Source organism: Canis aureus, chromosome 12, assembly GCF_053574225.1.
Source record: "Canis aureus isolate CA01 chromosome 12, VMU_Caureus_v.1.0, whole genome shotgun sequence".
In the NCBI taxonomy this organism is placed as follows: domain Eukaryota; kingdom Metazoa; phylum Chordata; class Mammalia; order Carnivora; family Canidae; genus Canis; species Canis aureus.
The window spans coordinates 49,469,808-49,490,839 of record NC_135622.1 but is presented as its reverse complement, the minus strand read 5'-3'; the positions used below and the strand labels follow the sequence as shown (position 1 = coordinate 49,490,839).

Below are 21,032 nucleotides of genomic sequence, written 5' to 3'. Positions count from 1 at the left end.
CAAGGACCAGTCCCCAGATTAGCTCCATGGATAGAGACAGGCGCAATGGTTGGGTTGACCTGCTCTGTGGAAAGGAGTCAGAAGAACTGGGTCGTTGGCCTCTGTCTCTGCCCCAACTCACCACCTGGTCCTGGTGAGATGCTGAGCTTCTCTAGCCCCCGTTAGCTCATCTCTAACACTGGATGTGAGTTCACCCTTTGCCTACCTGTTGTGAGGACTGAAGCAGGCCGTGTAGACCATGTGGGGATCTATGGATTCCTGCTGGCCTCTGAGGGATGAGGCTGATTCCAGGACTTGATAGCCCCGGGCCCCTCCAGAGCCAGCCTTTTTCTAGAATCCTTCCCTTTCCACAAGCCCCAGGCCTGTTTCTTCTGGACCCCTCCAGCACTTTCTGCCTGACCACACAGATCCTTAGCTCTTTCATGCGTGAAAAGCTCGTCTTTATGTATTTTTTATTTAAACTCAATTAGCCAACATAGAGTACATCATCAGTTTCAGGTGTAGTGTTCAATAATTCATCGGTTGCGTGTAAAACCCAGTGCTCATCGTATCGCGTAAAGCTTGTCTTTACAATTACATTGTCAGATGGTTGGCTACTAAGGACGCTCGACTGTGCCCCAGGCTCTGTCTGGAGAAGAGCATCCCGCAAGGGGAGTGAGACATGCTCCTCTCTGAGAGTGAAGGGACAGTGGCCAGCGCAATCGTATGGCTGCTCTGGCTCCCCTGGAGGTGGAGACGGGCACTGCCGCAGGTGACTCAAGGGCCTGTCTAGAGACCAGCCCCGCCACCTGTTGACCATAGAAATCCGCAGATGGACACGGCTCTTGCTGGAGGAAGGCAGGGTGTTGGAGACACTGCCTGAGGCTGTTTAACCTCCAAGCGCCAGGATGGGCTGTGTCACTTCAAAGCTCTCTTCCAGATCCCAAGGCTTCAAGTTCCAGGACGGTAAGCACCCAAGGCCTTGGGATTCAGAGGACAGAGAATTCCAAGTGGTGCAAGTCCTGAGACTCTGAGAAGTGTCCTCAGGAACAGCATCCCCGGGCCGCCCTCCTCCATAGAAGTCACACAGCTTATTCAAACCCATGGGGGCGCCTCCCCTTGACATTGGGGAAGTCAACATTTCTGCCCAGAAGCCTCCACAGCCAACCTGTCACCAGAAAACCAGAGGTGGGTTATCCAAAGGAGAGGTGCTAATTAGTCATCTAAGACCAGGGCTCGTGCAAATGAAACACAGGGACATGAGACCCTCAGTATGTTCTGTCCAGAGTGTGCCCTCCTGAGACAGGTCTTCTCAGATGCTTGCTGTCCCTGGCTGGGTCATTGGGAAAGTCAGAAGCCTAAGTCCTTGCCCTGGGGCAGGGCCTAGCTCTTGAGAAGGAGACATTCCAGTGGGTCTCAGAGTTTTAACTCCCTCCTCACCATGGTGAGAAGGGTGGGAAGGCCACCCGATGTGTCCTTGGATCTTGTTGCTGACTTACTGTGCTGCCATCCCTGGGGGGAGGCTCGGATTCACTGGGGCGGAGGGGCCTTGAGAGACATACAGCCAAGCACACCCTGTCCAGCCTCCCTGGAACGTGTGGCCCCCGAAGGACAAAAGAACAGCCTGACCACAGGCTTAGCCCAAGGAACAAGGGGTGGCTTCTGGCCCTGGGACTGATGAGCTCATCAGGTCCCTCTGGCCTCATGCAGGCCAGAACGTTCCCTATGCTGCAGAACCCTCAGAACCTGAACCCTGTCCCCACCCGTGCCTGGCACAGCAGCCTAGAGCTGCCTGGTGGGAGCAGGGCTCTATCTGCAGGGCACGGCAGGTAGGAAGCAGAATGGGGAGTTGTCTTGACCATGAAGTTAAGCGTGGGTGTGAACCTGGCACTCGAGAACTCACATCTGGCACAACTGCCTTCTCCAGGTTAATATTCCAGTGCCTCAGACCTCTACTCTACTGAAGCCCAGATGTTTCTTTATTTTTATTTTTATTTATTTATGATAGTCACACAGAGAGAGAGAGAGAGAGAGAGAGAGAGAGAGGCAGAGACACAGGCAGAGGGAGAAGCAGGCTCCATGCACCGGGAGCCCGATGTGGGATTCGATCCCGGGTCTCCAGGATCGCGCCCTGGGCCAAATGCAGGCGCTAAACCGCTGCGCCACCCAGGGATCCCAGCCCAGATGTTTCTATGTGACTCCACAGTTCAGCTCAGCACTGAGTTGGGGCAGGAGCTGATCCTCCCCCAGCCCTAGCACAGATGCCAGCTGCCAGGCAGGGGCCCTGGTAGGCTAAAATGCCACTGCAGTTGGAGAGGGACATCCCTGGGGCCAGGAGGACTGGCTCTGATCACTGAATGCCCACAGGTTTCTTTCCTCTAAGCCGAGAGCCCACTGTGGAACGGGATGCACTCACACACTCCTACACACGGTCACCTTGGACTTTGTATGTATGGATTTATGTATGGATTTATCCATATGGTTTTTTGTCACTCAGCAAAAACCAGTGGGTCCCAGCAGTTCTCAACTGACTGCTGAATTCCTGGTGCCTGGCACACAGTAGGCACTTAGTCAGCACCTGAATGAATGAATGAGGCTAATGCATCGAGGTCATCCAGGCCTCAGCAGTTCTCAGGCTGCCCTTGCTGGATTCCCCACTCCCCTCCCGGTGGACAGATGGGGGTGCTGAGGCAGAGGCCAGGCAGCCCGCCGGCTCTGGCGATTTTGCCTGAGTGGCTTGGACCTCAGGCTCTGGGCTTTGTGCATGGACTTTGGCTCTGGGCTCGAGCCTAATCCTCATTCCCTGTATCCTCCTCACTTCCAGCTTGGCCGTGGGCCTCCCTTCTTCCCAGCTCTGCAGGGTCTGTGAGACACCGAGGGAGGGTGAGTGGCATCCTCTATTTCCTCTTCACCGGAAGCTGGTGGAAGGGTGTGTCTCCGGCCTCTGGGGCTCCCTGTGGGCAACAGTGGGATTGGATCATGGCAGAGGGCCCGTGGGGCCTGCCTCCCACCGGACACTGGAAGCAGCTCCTTGGCCTCCCTCCTCTCCATGTCACCCTCTCCCAGGTCCCGGCTGTGTCTGACTCATTGGCCCCTCATCCCACCCCTTCACCACCTGACACAGCTGACAGATGGATCCCCCACCCCCCATCCCTGGGGCATGGGCAACTGGACTAACCGGTATTTCTAGACTCAGAGTCAACGCAGGGGTGGATACTGCCCTGGCACTGAGCTAGGATTTCACCTCTACCCACTTTGGTGATCCTTGTCGGACTCTGTGAAGTGCCGTGTATTGACTCCGCGTCGCACTCGAGGAAACTGGGGTGCAGAGGGTTGAAGCTACTGGCCCAGGACGAAGAGCTGAGCTGGTGCTTCTCCACACGCCACCCAGGAGCCCCACGCCGGCCCTCGCCCCCCTCTCCTCTGTGTTACATGATCCTCACCCTGCGGAGCTGCGAGTGTTGGCAAGCGTGGCATCTCCGGGGAGTGGGGAGCCCTCGGGAGCAAAGCCAGGCTCCGGGGCCGGGCCGGGGGGCAGGATGGTCTCCCCGGGGGGCCTGGAGCCAGCCAGCCAGGCGCTGGTAGTTTACAGCTGTTCTCACGACACAGGGGGCAGAATCCAAGACTTTCCCAGCCACTGAAGAGGGGCATCTCCATCTGTGCCCGTGTCCCTGTGATGCCACCAGCTCTGTCCGCGACGGGAGCTGCCAAGGGAGGAGAAACCTTCTGTCATCGTCCTGGGGCAAGGAACAGCCCTCCTGCCACACTCACTGCCTGGTTACCTTTCTCCTGCTTCACAGGAACAGGACCCAGTCTTGCTTGAAGCTGTCTACCCCCAGGCCACAAAAAGCCTCAAATGTCGCAGGGCCACCAACCGCCACAAAGCCTCCGCTGCTCAGAGCGTAGGAGCCCCGAGAATCAGACGCCGCTCAGGGGTTCACTGTCAGAGTGTTTGTCCTCCGACTCCCGCACCGGCCCCGTATGTGGTCCTGCTGCCCTCTGGCCCTTTGGAGCCCATGTGAGCTGAGATTTTTCTTTGTTTCTTTGTTTCTTTCTTTTTTTTTTTTTTTAAAGATTTTATTTATTTATTCATGATAGACACAGAGAGAGAGAGGGGCAGAGACACAGGCCGAGGGAGAAGCAGGCTCCACGCAGGGAGCCCGACGCGGGACTCGATCCCGGGACTCTGGGATCACGCCCTGGGCCGAAGGTGGCGCTAAACCACTGAGCCACCGGGGCTGCCCGTGAGCGGAGATTTCCGAGCAGGAGCACAGCCACAGGCGGCTGGCTTGGGGCGGCTATGAAATCTGACAGCAACTGGCAGGGCTGCGAGGGACATTTCGATATCATGTCCTGCAGTGGGTCCAAGGACCGCACAGCCCTGGCACCAAGGCCGCGCCCAGTCCGAGGCTCTAGGGGAAGATCCTTCCTTGCCTCTTCTAGGTTCTGTGGCCCAAGACATCCCTAGCCTGTGGCTGCATCCCGCCATTGTCTGTCTCCGCATCTACACGGCCTTCTCCTCTTCTCTGTGTCCATCCTCTGAGGGTCTCTTGCAAGGACACTTGTCACTGGATGACCTCAGCTCGCAATCCTTAATTTAATTACATCTATAAAGCCTACCTTCTCCAAATAAGATCCCATTCACAGGTGCTGGGGGTTGGCACGTAGGCATATCTTTTGGGGGGAGCACAATTCAACTCACGACAGGTCATTATGTCACACATTATAGGTCTACACCGGCCGGGGAGGCCCTGTGGGATCTGGTGCCCATCCAAACTCTGCACCTCCCACCTCAGCCCACCGCTGCCCACTTCCACCCCGGCACCCCTGCTGTTTCTCCAGCACACCAGGTTAGCTCTGGCCTGGGCTCCTCGGGTGCTGGTCCCGCTGCTGGGAGAGTGCACCGTGGTCTTTCACACACCTCTCATCATCAGAGACAGCGTTCTTTAGGGTGTCAATCTTCTGATGGGGAGGCCTCCTTGGTCACCCCGTCTAAACTTCTGACACTCTTCCAAGCACTCCCTCTCTGTCTCCTGCTGTGTCTGTCCCCTCAGCGCTCATCACATTGAACCTACATGCAGTTTCCTCCTTTATCTGTGTGCTGTCTGCCCTCTCCTAGGAGGCAGGGCTGTTTCTGTCAGTTGTGCTCATGGCTGTGTCTCAGCAGCTAGAAGGGCTGGGGCAAGGCGGCCTTGGTTGAATGCATGAATAAATGAATAAATGAATGAATGAATGGATAAGCCTCTGCTTAGGCTGAGTTCTGAGTTCCCAGAAGCCTTCATGGTTGTGCTAGCCCCACTTCCCTGAACTTTTGGCACAACTTGGACTCTGAAGGGCCCACAAGTCAACCTGTGAGCATCCTCTTTATCAAGGGTAAGTCTAGAAGGGGGTCACTACTGCTTCTGCAGACACTCCCTGAGTCCACAGACAAGTCAACCCCAGGCCCTGGGTCTCTCCTGGCCCCTCTTGCCACACACTTGCCCTGGTCACAGTCATCCCATTCAGACATGTGTACCCAGGGACCAGTGTGGGAAGGATGGGTGGGCCCTGCTGCCCCTGCCCCCCTTCAGAGCTGCCATGGGAGAGGGGCACAGGGTGGGAGCAGGTCCTTCTGATGCACTAAAGCCTGGATGAAGGCCTCCAGGGCACAGAGGAACACACATGGGCAGCGCCCAAGGCCCTGCAACACTGTGGGGAGGCTCCCCCAAACACCACCCCTACATTTGGTTGAAAATCCTCCCCAGCAGAGTCTCCACTTCAGAAGTGGTAGATTATGGCCAGAACCCTGGGCCCAGAGGTAGGCAGGACCCTGTCTTTCCCCTCCCAGCTGTGGGACACACACACATTCCCTTCTATTGCTGGTCTGCTTCCTCATCCCTAAGTCAGGGCGCTCGAGCGCAGGAGGGATGGCTGAAATAGGATTCTTCTATGTTGACCCAAAGAGCTCTGTTGTGGCTGCCTGGAGCATTGAGTTGAGAAGGATTCTGAGGTTCAGTCGAGGGTTACAAGGAAGGAAGCACAGTGGTCAGTTAGCAATGTCTGCCATGGGGCTGGCGGGGGGCGGGGGCCGGGGGAGAGTGAGTGCCAAGGTGTGGGAAGGCTCAGTGAGATGTGTGTGACGGTGCTTTGGGCTACAGGTCTACACGGGTCTGCGGATGCCTGCGGGAGCACCAGAAGTCCTTGCTGGGTTCGGTTGGGGACTCTGAGGCAGCCGAGGTGACTGCTGGCCGGGAAATCCTCAGTGACCCAGTGGAGACACTGCTCCTTTCCTAGGCTGGAGTGGAGGCCACAGGACAGTGAGCCGAGGCCCCACACTACACTTTGGCTTCGGTGTAGCCCTGGTGCTTGCCGGTGGAGGCTGGCTTCTGGCCCGGGCTTGGATCAATGCGGCCGTGGCCCTGCCTGGGCCTGGCCAATGCCCTCCTCAGCTGTCAGAAGTAAGGGCTCCTCGGGACAGACACGGAGCCCCGCACACCCCCTCCCGGAATGCTGGGAAGACTTTTCACAGCCAGAGTTGCCAGAGCAGCCTGAGCGCCTTGGCCACCTTGGGAGGAGGTGCCCCAACATGCCTAGAGCCTCCGTTTCCCATCCGTGAGGTAGGAATCACACCAGCTGTTGACTTCTCAGGAGGGGCAGGTGTAGCTGTGCCTGGCAGAAAGGCAATGGCCGTTGGGTGGGTGAGTGGCAGCCACATGGCCAGGGCCAGAGCTGTGGCCACCTAGAGGATGGACCACCTTTTCCTAATGTGCACAAAGGCGCCCTGCGGGCCAGTGGCAGCTCTGGGGTTCCAGATCATGCTGAACCACTAGCTTCATCGTTACAGATCTTCATGCTCTGAATGAGGCAGGCAGGTTCAGAAAGAGGGAGTCATCCGACGTGGTGCCAGGAAGGCTTCCTGGAGGAGGGAGGGCTTGAGCTGCGCCTCGCGGGGTCCGAAGCAACGTTGACCACCACGGGCCAAGTCTGGACAGCTGACTTCCCCCAGACGGACTGCGACCGCTCTGTGCCTTTCCCAGCAGAGCTGTTTACTTTCCTACTTCTGTATTTTGGTTCCTGCTGACTCTTCTGTGACATAAATGCAAATGAGACAACAAGCACAACAACTTCAAAGCCAAGGAAGCCTGCAGAGGGGGCTGTCCCCACGGGACCCTGCTGGGCAGGGAAGCTGGGCAAGGGGATGGCCCCCTCCCTCAGTGTCTGCCCTCCCCCGGGCTCAGCTCAGCTGGGTGAAGAGGCCTTCAAAGGGCCCCAAGACCTCTGAGCGACCAGCAGGAGAGGGCGGCTGGGGGCAGAGTTCTGCACTAACCGACAAGAACTTCTAGCATGGCTCACGGCTGGATTTTCCACATAATTTTTTTTTTTCTTTTACCACTGGGAACTTAATTCAAAGGTTTTCCTGTGCGGAGCTCCAGAATATAAAATGGAAGAAGGAATGACCCGGAGCTTACACCCTATCCACTTTTTGGACACCTTCCTGAAACACTTCTTGGGCCACCAGTAGTTTGAAAACTCCTGAGCCCCAGGATGCGACCCAAATGTTTAAAGCTCTTGCCAACTTTCCCCTCTGCCTGCCCAACACCTCTGCAGCCCCATGTGTGGCCACACCAGGTACTCCCGTTCCTGGCCAGGCCTTCACAGGTTTTCACACTGTCTGCTTTGTCATCCCAAATGCTAATCTCTCTCCCTTTCTTCCTTCCTCCCTCTCATTTTTCTCCTGGAAAACTCCTACTCATCCTTCACGACCCCAGCTAGGATACCACTTTGTTAGAGAAGCTTTTACCGTGATGTCCCTCCACCAGCCACTCACAGATGTAGACAAAGTGGTCCTTTCTTCCTCTCCCTTTGCTTCATCCCCAGCCCAGCATCAAAGTATTCCTTCTACTGTGTTTGAAGTACCTGATTCCCTGTTTGTCCCCACAAGTGTCTAATCTCCTTCAGAGCCTGCTGTCTTTTCACCTCTGCCTTCCCTAGGGCTGGGAACCCATCTGCCCCATATGGGTGACTGCTCAGTGGTGTCGGGAGGCAGCCACAGGGGCCTCAGCTTACTGGCCTGAAGGTGGGATTTGGGCCACTTGATGGTGTTTGGAGGTCCAGCTCAGGGCCACTCCTAAGGCCACACAAAGTGGTTGAGCCTGCATCATTGCTAATTTCCGCATGCAGAGGGAGGCCCAGAGGATGGAGGAACCCTGGGCTCCCTCGATCTTTCTGGTGTGGCTTTGGAGATCCAGGTTTATAGGCCTTGAGCAGTGTAAGGCTCTTCATCTTAGCTCCGGCCACTGCCGCCCCCCACCCCCGGCCCTCCAGCCCAGCAGGAAAGAGGCATCTCTGTTCCAGGACTCTGGGGCAAAAGGTCACTTCCTGGGCCAGGGTAACCATGGCAGCAGCGTGATCGCCTCCCTTCCCCTCTCCCCCAGCAGCCTCGGACCAGCCAACTGTCTTCACAAGCTCTGATTTTGTCCAAATCTGCAGTTTCAGGCTGAGGAAGGTCTTGCACCAGTTTCTGAGCCCCGGCCAGATTCCCAGGTGTCCTGGGCAGTGTAGGATCTGCCGCTTACTCATCTGGGGGGCTCCTGTAAGCTGCTGAGCCTTCTGCTTCAGTTTCCTCAGCTACAAGGGAAGGAAGCTGATTTTGGTGAGAGGTGATCAAAACTGGGCTGAAGAAGCCTTAGGATTCCACAGACCTAAGAGTACTTTTGCCAAGCCCACTACTTTGCACGTTTGTTTTGTTTTGTTTTGTTTTGTTTTAATGTCAGACATGTTAAAGCTCTGGGTAGGATTTTTTGCTTGAGAAAAGAATAAAGATTTTAGCTGATTAAAAAAAAAAACACCTGTGAATTACTAGATACGATTTCTATGCATTTAGACACCCAGTGTGTCCTGAAATTCTCAAAATTGGGACAGAGAGAAACTGGGGGGGAAAAGAGCTGTTTCCTGTTTCCCAGCCATGAACCTCTGCTGTCATTGTGACATTACGAGGTGCCTGCAAAGCCTCTGTCTTCCCTGTCTTTTGCTTTCAATGTCAGCATTTCACTCACTTAAGACCGACTATATTTTTGTGCTCTTCAAATTCTTTTAGGGGTGCCTGGGTGGCTCAGATGGTTGAGCATCTGCCTTGGGCTCAGGTCATGATCCCAAGGTCCTGGGCTCGAGTCCCACATCAGGCTCACTGCTGGGGGTGGTGTGGGGGTAGGGGAGTCTGCTTCACTCTCTCCCTCTGCTGCCCCCCCTGCTTGTGCTCTCTCGCTCTCACTCTCTCTCATATAAATGGGTGGATAAAATCATTAGATAAATAAACAAAGTCTACTTTTAAATCTCCCTCCTCCTTCTCCATGGGTTCCTGGGGTGGTCAGCGGAGTGTCTCCCTGGCATAGGGGAGGGAGGGGATGGATGTGGGGGAGGTAGGCTGGGGGTTGGCTGGATGGGGTGAGCGGTGTGGAGACAGGGACACGGGGAACTGAAGCCCGAGTGAGCACTATCCCCTGGGACCTGGGGCCTATAGGAGAGGTTACTAAACTCTGCGGGCAAAGTTTCTATTATTCTGCCCAGGCTCCTGGCAGCTGACCCAGTAACAGGGGCTGCTGGGATTCCAAAACAGGAACTGGGGCAAGAAGATGGAGGAGCTGTCACGGCCCAGGGCTGAGCGAGGACACAGCAGTGCCGGCCTGTCCCACACTCCCTGCCACCCCCCGGGGCCCAGGGAAATGCCTCTGACGTGGGCAGTGCTGCCGGCCACAGCGAGCCACCTGGATTCATGCCCAGCTGGGGACAGGAGCCTGCATCACCCCAGTCCTCCTGGCCACCCAGGTCAAGCAACTGAGATGTGGGTATTTTAAAATCAGAATGGGACACATTCCAAACCCGGAGTCTGTCTCAGGAGAGAGTATTGGCACTGGAGACGGAGGCCAAAGGACCTTTGAACCTACTCTGCAATGTTCTCTTTTTTCTTCCCCCAAGGAAAACGTATTCGTGGACTACTTAGGTAATAAAAATTATTAAAAGCCTTAAAGAACTTACTGTAAAAATATCAACTGTCTTACAGTTAACTCCGAACATGCTCCTTTTTAGAGATGGGGGTAGGGACTGACTGGTTCGGACCGTGCTCCCGACTTGTCAAGTGGTCAGATCTGGCTCCTTGGGCCTCCGTTTCTCCATCTGTACAACGGGGAGGTGAACCCAACAGGCTCCAAGGTCCTTCCAGCCCTGACATCAGGTAACAAGAAGCTTTACTGTGTGAGGCAGCAAACAACCAAACTGACAGTCTGTGTCTGTCCAGGTTCTTCTGGGCCTTCTCAAGGTTTATACTTATGTGGTCTGGATTCATTCCAGATGCAGTGTCCCCTGAGCTGCGAGCCCTCAGGGGCTTGGGTGTGGTCCCAGGGCCATAGGCCACCGCAGAGCAGCCCGGGGCTCTTCGGGCAGCTGAGCTGAGCTGCCTTTCTGGGGACAGTATGCCAGGCCTCAGAAAGCCTCAGGGTAGTCAGGACAAACACTGGCCTAGCAGCAGGATTTGTCACGTCCCTTTCTGAGTTGGGGATTGAACAGCCATGACCTGTGTGTGTCATTAAGACAGAGATGGTCTGGTGAGGGACATTGGCCCAGTGACCCTGCCCCCCCGGCACCAATCGCTATGACAACAGCTCAATAGGGTCCCAAGAGCCTAAGAATCCTGCTTCCACTGAGAGCGGGGTTGGCTAAGGTCAGACAAAGAAGGATTAATAGAGCCCTGTTCTCATTAAGCCACAAAGCGCCATTATTACAAGTCGCAATGGCTCTACCAGGAGATGCATCATGTTTTCAAGTCACAGAAAGCCCAGTACACCAAAGGGAATGGTTCCAGCATCAGCCTCATAGTCACCCTGAGCCCAGAATCTGAGGAGGAAGAGAAAAACGAGAAACACCCCAATGTTCAATAGATGGTTACATAAAGCATAGCGCGGTCAAACCACAGCCTGGGCTGCACTCATGCACACGTCCACGTTCATGATGTTATTGCGTTGAAGTCCTCACAGTACACGGAAACAAGGTTACAAAATCTGTCCATAGATGCCTTTTTTGTTAAGAAAAAATCATATGTATATCTATAAATCATATACATATATATGTATACACAGCAAAAATACAGAAGAAAATATTTTAAAATGTTTTCAGTGATTATCTTTGGCAAATGTCACTTTTTTCTCTTGGTTTATCTGTATTTTATAATGAACATATATTGATTTTTCTTATATATATATTTTTAAGATTTTTATTTATTCATGCGAGACAGAGAGAGAGAGAGAGAGAGAGAGAGAGGGGCAGAGACACAGGCAGAGGGAGAAGCAGACTCCATGCAGGGAGCCCGACGTGGGACTCGATCTTGGGTCTCCAGGATCAGGCTCTGGGCCGAAGGCGGCGCTAAACCGCTGAGCCACCCGGGCTGCCCTTTTCTTGTATTTCTAAAAACTTGTTTTCTTAAACGTTGGTACAGAGAATTAGAGGATGGTCATTCTTTCCCTCTGTAGTCAAACTTCAGTTAATAAAACTTAAAAGACCTCATTGATTTGGAGGATCAAATTTTCTTGTAAAGAATATTTATAATCTAATATTTATAATGTAATATTTTATTAATTCAGGAACACATTTTTTAAAATTTTGCATTAGTTGCATTTTCCTTGGCCATTAAGAAGCCCTGTGTATGTAATTCTACACACTGACTTTACCCTTAGTTCTCTGTCAGATGCATACTTATGTTTTGTCTAGAATTCTTTATTTATAGTTTTCTTCTTATTTGAATTTCCATAAGTAGCATCAAATTATGTTTGGATCAAAGTGTCATATCATTTAAAAAATTCTTTAAAAGTCTCAGCTTGAAAAAACAAAAAAGAGAATCAAGAGCTTTTGCTATTTTGGTATGGGCACAGTTTTCTATGTGAAATATTGTTTTAAAAAACGGGGAAATCTATGACCCCAAAAGTACAAACTACCAAAGAAAACCAAAACACATTGGTCTTCGTTAAAATCTAAAACTTCCGTGCTTCAAAGAACACTACTGAAAAAGTGAAAAGGTAGCCCACAGAGTGAGAAAAAATATTTGCAAATCGTAGGTCTGATAGGGGACTTGTATCTAGAATATATAAGGACCTCTTACAACTCAATAATAAAAAATCAAACCATCCAATTACAAAATGGGGAGAGACTCTGAACAGACCTTTCTCCAAAGAGGATATAGGAATGGCTAATAGGCACAGAAAAGATGCTCAGTATCATTAGTGGGAAATGCAAATCAAAAGCACAATGAGATACCACTTTATATTCATGAGGCTATAATGAAAAGACAGATAGTAACAAGTGTTGGGGAGGATGTAGAAAAATCCAAGCCCTCATCCAGCACTGCTGGGAATGTGAAGTGTTGCGCCTACTTTGGAAAACATTCTGGCCGTTCCTCAAAAAGTTAAACATAGAATTACCATATGATTCAGCAATTCTACTATAGGTATATATCCAAGAGAAATGAAAACATATGGCTACACAAAAACTTGTGTGTGAATATTCCTAGCAATGTTATTCATAATAGTCCAAAGGTCTATTTGGGTCTAAACAACCCAAATGTCCATCAATTAATAAATGGATATTCCAAAGTGTGGAATAATAATATAATAATAATTTATTCCATATAATAATACGATGGAATATTATTTGGCCACAAAAAGAAAGAAATACTGATGCATTCTAGAATGTGGAGGAACCTTGGAAATATTGTGCAGGGTGAAAGAAACAAACAACAAAAAGCCATTTATTTGCTTGTTTCTCTTATATGAAATGTCCAGAAAATAGATTGATTGCTTAGGGCTAGGGGGTTGGGGAGATTGGCATATGGTAGCCAAAGAGTGTGGGGTTTCTTAGATGATGAAAAATGCTCTGAAATTGATGGTGCGGGTTGTTGTGCAGCTCTATGAATATAAGAACCACTGAATTGTACATTTTAAGTGGGAGAGTTGTATAGTATGTGGATTACATCTCAACAAAGCTTGTTAAAAAATCCTGGGAAGTCGCCATGCTTGGCCCACTCAGTAGAAGGAGTGTTCTTGGCAACTCAGGTCTACATGGCAGCAGAGATGGGTTTAAACTCCAGCTCAGCCATTTCCCAGCTGGGTAACCTTCTCACAGGAGTCCCTTCACCTCCCTAAAATGGACACAGTGATAGCAGATGCATCATGGGTTCCTGCTGGGCCTAAGGCAGCCAGCACTCAGACTATGATGCTCTCCGGGGGGTCCTCTGTAGCACCCCTCAACCCCGCCTCCACCACTGCCGAAACCTTCCTAAGTGACCGGGACTTGCAGATTCTCTTTATGGGATTTGACTGCCATGGGCCTTGTTAATGTTTAAATAATTAAATAGCAGTTCATCAGAATTTACAGGTTTGAGAAACTCAGAGAGAGTGCTGGAAGGCAGGAACATATCGGGAGCTATTTTTCCCACCCCTGTTCCCTAGGGAGCCTGATCCGGGGCGGGCTGGGGATGGCCTGAGGAGTGGCTGTCTGCCCTTCAGTGGCCATTTCATTCCTTGACCTTCAGCTGAAGAATGAAGAGCTCTTCAGTCTACACCCTGTGTGTCTCAGGCCTTATATAAACTGCCCTACTTTTTTTTTTTTTTTTAAAGATTTTATTTATTTATTTGAGAGAGAGCATGAGCATGAGCGGGGCGGTGGTGGGTAGGAGGGCAGAGAGAGATGGGGAAGCGGGCCCTTCCTTCAGAGTAGGAAGCCCCACACCAGGGCTCAATCCCAGGACCCTGAGATCATGACCTGAGCTGAAGGCAGACACTTAGCCGACTGTGCCACCCAGGTGCCCCATAAACTGCCCTCTTTCCAGACAATCCTCAGGAACAGCCTAGGACTGGAGTGTAGTCATAAAATTACAGAAAGTCAGGGCCAGCCCCCCTGCTGTTCGAAATGAGGGGTCAGGGGTGCAGAAATGGGCAGGCCCTGCCACAGCAGCCTCCTCGCTCGCTTGGTTCCCTGAGGATTCAGATACATTCAGGGACCCCCTCTAGGGTGCTATACTCTGCTCACGGTTCAAGTGCATTCCTGCACTTAATCCCAGCAAGAAACTTATGAGGTGGATCTTATTTCCCCTCCTATGAATGAGCCCACAGAGATTTGCCCAAGGTCACTCAGGATGTAAGCAAGTTGGATTCCAACCCAGCCTGTCAGATGCCAAAGCCCATGCCCTTTCTCCTGGACTGGGCTCCCAGTTTCTCCACTTCAGAAATCAAGCAGGTCACAGGGGAGACGGTCACCTCCATACCCATCCCCCATGAGGGGCTGCTCCACACTCGGGCTTTACAGAGTTTGCTTGGGCCTCACCTGGTCCTGTTGCTGTCCTTCCACCTCCCTCCCCCGCCACCTGGCTCATTTCTTCTTCCAGGGGCTCCATGCTCCCCAGCCCAGGTCTGTCCCTCTCTCAACCTGAGCCTCTGTGCTTCGGTTTCAACTCCCATGGGAGAGATGGAGAACCCGTTATGGATGTCCCCACTTCTAAGCCTTGAGCCTATCTGTTAGGATGTCTTCTGTTGCCAAGGAAAATGAAACAGATGTCTGGCAATAACTTCACAGGTTTCCTGCCAAACCAGGGGAGAGCTTGTCTTTGGTTTAGAAGCAGCCAAGAAAGACAAGCCCTGGCCCATATCATTCTCAGGAAACACACGAACACACACGGGCTTCTCAAACCTGGGGGGCCTGCGCTCCAGCAGCCTCTCCCACCAGGATTTCAACATCAGCTGTGGAAACATGCTGCCTCCCTTCCTCCACCTGCTTCATGCCTTCCATCCTCCATGGCCCCCCCCGGACCCCACCACTGCCTGCTCCCCATCAGCTAGTGATTCCGTTGCCTCTTGGCCCGGCAGGCAAGGCCAACTTCCTTGCTGGGCTTATTTCCCAGCATGCCCTGGGTACACTTGTGTGTGTGTGTGTGTGTGTGTGTGTTAAAATACACACAATGTAAAATTTACCATTTTAACCATTTTAAGACATACAATCCAGTGGGTTGGTATATTCACAACATTGTATGCCCATCATGACTGTCTACTTCTGATCACCCCAAAAGGAAAGCCCATAGTCATGAGACAGGCACTCCCCATTTCTCCAGCCCCCAGCCCCTGGCAACCACAAATCTGTCTTCTGTCTTCTATGGATTTTTCCATTCTGGACATTTCATATAAATGGTTTCATACAATATGTGGCCTCTTGGTGCTTGGTTTCTTTTGCTTGGCTTAATGTCTTCAAGGTTCATCCACGTTGGAGCACATGTCACTACTTCATGTGTGGATGTTCTCTGGCCAAACAATATATACCACATTGTGTTTACTCACCCATCAGCGGGTGGACATTTCAGTTGTTTCTATCTGTGAGCTGTTTTATGAATGGTGCTACCATGAATATTCTCGTGCAAGTTTCGTTTGAACATTTTTTTTCAATTCTTTGGGGGCATATATCCATGAGAGGATTTGCTGGACCTTACTGTAACTTTTTGTCTACCTTTTTAAGGAACCACTAAATTTTTTCCTCAGCAGCTGTACCATTTTGCATTCCTGCTGGCAGTGTGTAAGGGTTCCAATATCTCCATAGCCTCACAAACTTGTTATTTTTCCAATATTTAAAAAAATGAAAGTCATCCTACTGAGTGTGAAGGGGTATCTCATCGTGGTTCGGATTTGCATTTTCTTGATGACTACTGGTGTTGAGCATATTTTCATGTGCCTCTTGGCCATTTATATATCTTCTTTGGAGAAATGCCTGTCAAAGTCCTCTGAGCATTTTCAACTGATTTGTTTTATTTTATTGTTGAGTTGTAAGAGCTCATTATGCATTCTGGATTCTAGATCATTATCAGATATATGGTTTACAAATACTTTCTCCCATTCTCTGAATAGACATTCCACTGTCTTGGTGGCATCCTTTGAAGTACGACTGCCTTTAATTTTGAATTAAATGAAATTTATTTTTTCTTTTGCTGCTTGTGCTTCTGGGGGGCATATCTAAGACTCCATTGCCAGATCCAAGGTCATAAAAATCTACCCCTATGGTTTTTTTCTAAGGATTTTATAGATTTAGCTTCTATATCTATTTAGGTCTTTGATTCATTTGGAGACAATTTTTGTACATGATGGGAGTTAATATCCAAGTACATTCATTTGCATGTGGATATCCCCTCTGGCACCGTTTGTTGAAGAGACTTTCTACATTGAATGCTCCTGGCACCTTTGTCAAAAATCAACTGACCAAAAAAAAAAAAAAAAAAAAAAATCAACTGACCATAGATGTATGGGTTTATTTCTGGACTCTTAGTTCACTCCACTGATCTATGTCCATCCATAGTACCACACTATTTTGTTTAAACTTGGCTATACATTAAAAAAAATAATTTAAATTCTATTTAGTTAACATATAGTGTAATATTGGTTTCAGAAGTAGAACTTAGTGATTTGTCACTTACATATAACACCCATTGCTCATCACAAGTGACCTCCTTAACACTTGTCACCCATCTAGCCCATCACCTGTCCACCTCCCTTCCAGCAATCCTCAGTTTGTCATCTACAGATAAGTCTCCCTCTCTTTTTTTATCCCCTTCCCCTATGTTCATCTGTTTTGTTTCTTAAATTCCACATATGGGTGAGATCATATGGTATTTATCTTTCTCAGATGGACTTATTTCACTTAGCAGAATATACTCTAGCTTCATCCATGTCATTGCAAGGGGTAAGATTTCATTCTTTTTGATGGCTGAGTAATATTCCATTATATATATATCCATATATATCCATATATTAATGGATAAAGAAGAGGATATATATATATATATATATATATATATATATATATATATATAGTTGGTGGACATTTGGGTTCTTTCCATAATTTGGCTGTTGTTGATAATGCTGCTGTAAACATTGGGGTGCATGTGTCCCTTCAAATCAGTATTTTTGTATACTTTGGGTAAATACCTAGTAGTGTAATTGCTGGGTCATGAGGTTTTGAGGAAACTCTAAACTGTTCTCCAGAGTGGCTGCATCACTTTGTGTTCCTGCTACACTATTTTGATAACTGTAGCTTTGTAGCAAGTTTTTATTTTTATTTTTTAAATACTTATTTATTTATTTTAAAGATTTTATTTATTTATTCATGAGAGACACAGAGAGAGAGAGGCAGAGACATAGGCAGAAGGAGAAGCAGCTTCATGCAGGGAGCCTGATGAGGGACTTGATCCTGGGTCTCCAGGATCATGGGCCAAAGGCAGATGCTCCACAGCTGAGCCACCCAGGCATCCCTGTAGCCAAGTTTTAAAATCAGAAAGTGTGAATCCTCCAATGTTGTTGTTGTTGTTGTTGTTGTTGTTCTTCTTCTTCTTCTTCTTAAAGATTTTATTTATTTAGTCATGAGAGACACACAGAGACAGGCAGAGACACAGGCAAGGGGAGAAGCAGGCTCCCCGTGGGGAGTCTGATGTAGGACTCGATCCCGAGACCCTGGGATCACGCCCTGAGCCGAAGGCAGATAGATGCTCAGCCACTGAGCCTGAATTCAGGTGTCCCTAATGCTATTCTTCTTTTGCAAAATTGTGTTAGCTATCTAGGGTTCCTGGCAATTTGACACAAATTTTATGGTTATGTCTGGGCCTGCCTGGCCAGAGGAAAAATAAACCACCAATTCTTGCTGGTCTGACTGGCAGGTGACCAGAGAGAACGGATGGCCATCCAAGAGATGCAGGTGTTCCAGGGCACCTGGACCTCTGGCAGGTGGAGGCTGCTGACTTGGCATGGAAACCTCTGCGGGCAGGACCTTTTGTTCCCTTGCCTCTTAGCTGGAGGGAAATCCTGTAAATGTCCACAGTGATGCCCACGGCCCTGAAGCCAGGCATCTCAGTGAAGATAATGCTGCCAGCCACAGAAAAGGCAAGCTCGGTGCATAAGTTCAGAGACAAAATCCAGATGAGTCCAAGTCGATGATTTGAGGTCATATCCTCATAGGAGCCCTTAGTACCTTCTCTAAGACCAGGCCAGAGGCTGCTGGGGATCCTCAGCCAGGACTGGCACCAAATAACTCCTAGGAAAATTAGACAAAACAATCTTGACAGTGGCATGCCCCTTGGGAAATGATGGGTCAAGTAGACCCAAAGTAAATATGAATATAGAATTCTGAGAAACATAATTAGTAATTTAAAAATTCTATATATTCTACTTGTAGAATTTAAAATACCCATTTAACATTTATAAAAGTTGGCTATGTGTTAGGCTATAAAGAAAGATTTCAAATTATAGAAAGCAGAAATCATACAGATTCCCATTCCCAGATCATATGCAATAAGACTAGAAATGAATCACAGAGGGATAATAATAATAATAGTGATAAAACCTTGGAAGCAAAAGCACAAACACATCAACATTGCTAGTATTTACCATAGCTCGTCACTTTTAAATGGGAAATAAAAACTTCCAATTTAGAATTCTAAAAAATTAATGAAAATGTGAAGATTATGAAATCTGTGGGAGGTGACCCAAACTGTGCCAGAGAAAATTCTGTAGTCATACATATTTTTTAAAGTAACAACAAAAAAGGAAAAGTAAATTAAAAATGTGATTCTAAAAAAACAAGAACTAAAAAAAAATAAAACAAAACAAAACAAAAAAGGAGAAACGGATAAAGTGGAAGTTAATGAATTAGATGGAAAAGAAGTAAAATAGATCCTTCATACCAAAAACTGGTTCTTTGAAAAGATAAACAGAATAAATTTCTGACAAATATTACCAATTAAAAAGAAGAATAAAAAAAGAAAAAAACCCAGAAATGAAAATTGCACTATAGCCAGCAGCATGAAGACAATATTTAAAGGTATAAAAGAGCATGATATGTATTTGACATCTGGATAATTTTCTTTTTAAAAAATCTTTTTTTAAAATTTATTTGAGAGAGAGAGAGAGAGAGAGAGAGAGAGAAAACAAGCAGGGGGAGGAGCAGAGGGAGAGGGAGATACAGGGCTCAACCCCAGGACCCTGGGATCATGACCTGAGCTGAAGGCAGAGGCTTTACTGATTGAGCCACCGAGGTGCCTTGAACAATTTTCTAGAAAAATATAAATGATCAAAATTAACTTGAAAAGAATTAGAAAAACATGAGCAAACTCATGTTCATAGAAGAACCAGAATAATTACAATGGGCTAAGCCCCACCAGAGCGCAGGACATTTCAGAGATGAGTGGCAGGTGGGGTTGAGGATCCACCTCCAGGAGGGGGAGGAGCAGGCCTGAGGGCTGGCTGGAGAGCTTGCCCAGGTGCCGCATCACCTCTACAGTATGTTTTTTCTGATCTCCGTGCAAGTCCGGGGACCTAGATTCAGGATTCAGACTCTGGGCTCCCTCTTCTCTCTCTAAACTTGGGACCCTTGAGCCTCATGTCTAAGGGCATCTTCCTCAAGCTCAGCCCAAAGACACCAATGCCAAGAAACAAATTCTTTCAGGAACAGGTGGGAACAACAGCAGGAGCTGCCTCTCACCTATTAGCAGCACCTTAGGCTTACATTAAGGGGAAATGAGGTAGCCTGGGTAAAGCTCCTCCAATGCAACCATGTAGCCTATCCGCTTGTAGGTGACCATGGGACAAAACAAAACACCTACCTATGTGTCCAGTGCCACAGGAGGATGAGATTCTCCTGGGAGGCAGAGGCCTGGCCCTGCCCCAACCAGCATCCCTACCTGCTGTTCTAACAGGGCCGTGTGAGCAGTCTTTGGCTCTCTGCCCCTGAGAGCCACACAACAGGACTTCCTTGATCCCAGCAAGCAAAGATCCATGCATTTTCCAGCCCAAAGGGAGAGCTGGTGGCAGGACTGAGACTTCAAAGTCTGCTCCCAGGGTCCAGGTGGACCACTGAGTTTCCTCCCAGGAAGGCTCATTTTCTTGACAGCTTGTGTAACCCAAGTCCCTGGACCTTGTAGAGGCCTTTGGGAGAGCCCCTGGCATGATTTCCTAGTACTGAGGCCTCTCAGCTTCGTTCCATGAGAAGACAAAAGGAGCAAAACCTGGACGTGCTTCTCCATGATTTGCTCAGGAGAGCTCACCCACCTCTGCAAGGCACCGCTCCATCTTACAAGAAATCCTCTCCATCTACCTGTCCAGGACAGCTACAAGGAGGAAAAAAGGAAAGATGGAAATCATACAGAAGAGAGGCCGTGGAGGATGTCACTGAAGGTGGGGCACTGTCTGGATGGCCGGGCTGACCTCTTGGAGCAGCAGGCGTCTTCTAGGTTGGTGAGCCCCAACTTGTCGTTCCTTTTTTTTTTTGTTTGTTTTTTTAAATAGACTTTATGTTTCAGAGCAATTTTTATTTCACAGCAAAATTAAACAGGAAGTACAGCGATTTCCTCTATCCCCCCTGCCTGCACACAGCCTCTCCCATTATCAACATTCCCCACCAGGGTGGTACATTTGTTATAAATGATGAATAAATGATGAATCTGCACAGACACATCTTCTCCCAAAGCCCAGGGTTTATATTAGGGGTCACTCTTGGGGTTGTACATCGATGGGTTGGCCTGGATGCAGAATGACATGTATCCACCATCCTGGCATCCTACAGAGTGATCTTACTGCCCTCAGCATTCCTCATGCTCTGTCTGTTCATCTTTCTTCCCTCTGTCCCTGGTCATCACTGATCCTTTCACTGTCTCCATACTTGTGCCCCTTATGGAATGTCCCACTGTTGGGATCACATGGCATAGAGCCTTTTTTAGATTGGCTTCTTCCACATGCATTTCAGGTTCATCCGTAGAAGGAAGTTCTTTTTGTACCTCAATGATTCATTTCTTTTTTGTGCTCAGTAATATTCCATTGTCTGGATATATCACCGCTTGTTTATCTATTCATCTGCTGAAGGACATCTTGGTTAATGGGTTACTTCCAAGTTTTGGAAATTATGAATAAAGCTGCCCTAAACCTTGGTGCGCAGGTTTTTTAAAAAAAAATTTATTTATTCATGAGAGACACAGAGAGAGGCAGAGACATAGGCAGAGGGAGAAGCAG

General features: G+C 49.1%; 1 long non-coding RNA gene across 1 annotated transcript; it reads right to left on the bottom strand.

Moving 5' to 3' along the window:
- Positions 1–1,959: 1,959 nt before the first annotated feature.
- On the bottom strand, positions 1,960–10,597 carry LOC144281170 (uncharacterized). Its single transcript, XR_013349654.1, has 3 exons — positions 9,994–10,597; positions 3,423–3,683; positions 1,960–2,933 (listed from the first exon to the last, which is right to left on the bottom strand). It is a non-coding gene; the product is annotated as an uncharacterized LOC144281170 (long non-coding RNA).
- Positions 10,598–21,032: the final 10,435 nt, after the last annotated feature.